Below are 1,380 nucleotides of genomic sequence, written 5' to 3'. Positions count from 1 at the left end.
CATATTGTTCTGGAAAACATTCTCTTAGGAGTCGGCGTCTGTGCCGAAATGGTGGAAGCGTTTAGCATATTATAAGCGTGCACAATACGCCACTTGTCGGTCGGCATCCGGACACAAAACGTGGGTGACGAATAGGGAGGCTTGCTCTCACGCACCATCCTGCGTCGTGCATCGCACGGAAAAAGGTGTTAATGACATCACACTGCTCCTTGGGCAGGGGTCATTGGGTGTTACGCAGTATTTGGTTCCTGGAACCAGGTCGATCTCATGACGCACACCTCGGTCCGGAGGTGGGATCGACGGCGGATCTTTGGAGACGACGTCTTGAAATTCCTATCCCAAAAATAGCACAGATCCGAGGGGTTCTTCAGGATCGACAATCCACTTTGTGCGCTCATCACCCTCTTAGTATCCTTCAGGACATCTTCATCTAGAAGCGACGACAAGTCAATCTTCTTGTTCGGTCGTATAATGGCCACCTCGGCTAAATCGCCTGCCTTCAAGGCACCGCCAAACTCTTCGAAGGACATCTCGTCCAGTACATGAAGAGCATTCAACGCGGAAATAGCCTCGAGGGTGACGTCAGCGTCTTCCTCTCTTGTCATGCCGTTGACAAGGGTGTACAGCTGGGCTCTATTGTCTACAATAGACACACCATGGGTCAGGGTCGACGTCCTGCGTCTTGTAAGTATCATACGGCTTTGCCGTCTCTTCTCTATCCAGGTCTAACGTCTCATCGAGACCAGTGGAAACACGCACTCGGCGTCGTCCTGTGTCCCCACTCCCTGCTCCATCGGAGCCTTGATGTAACAACATCCGACGAATGGCTGCTATATCCGCAGTCTTCGTCCAGTGGATAACGTGCCCCTCCACGCACATCAGAAGGGCCTTGTTCAAGATGCCCCGAGCCTCGTCCGATCATGTCACTCTTGGCATGCAGCAACTACTTCGAAACGTGAGCAGTGCTCAGTGAATTACGTGCCACTCCATGTGCATTACTGGGGCCTCGCCCTCGATACCTCAGACCTTGTCCGACCTCTGCACGCATGGCATGCAGCAACTGCTCCGATACTTGAGCAGTGGGCAGTGAGTTACGTGCCACTCCGCGTTCAGCCCGCGAGCCATGCTCGGGACTCTTGTCCGAAACATTTTCGGTGTTCGACAAATCGGACCTGCACATTGACCGTCCCGGTCAAGTGCCCGTGCCAATAGCGCTCCTCCTTCGTAGCAGAGGTGGGTTCATGACTCACCAAGCACCACCAGGAGACGTGCGCGTAGCACCCAATTTCTTCGACATCCAATCAATCCATGGCTCATGGAGGTGCAACCATGCCATACCAAGGATAAGGCCATACCTTGAATCCAAGTCTAAGACTAAGT

Source organism: Plasmopara halstedii (genome assembly GCF_900000015.1).
Source record: "Plasmopara halstedii genome assembly, contig: Scaffold_2956, whole genome shotgun sequence".
Taxonomy (NCBI): Eukaryota; Oomycota; class Peronosporomycetes; order Peronosporales; family Peronosporaceae; genus Plasmopara; species Plasmopara halstedii.
This window is presented reverse-complemented; position numbering follows the sequence as displayed.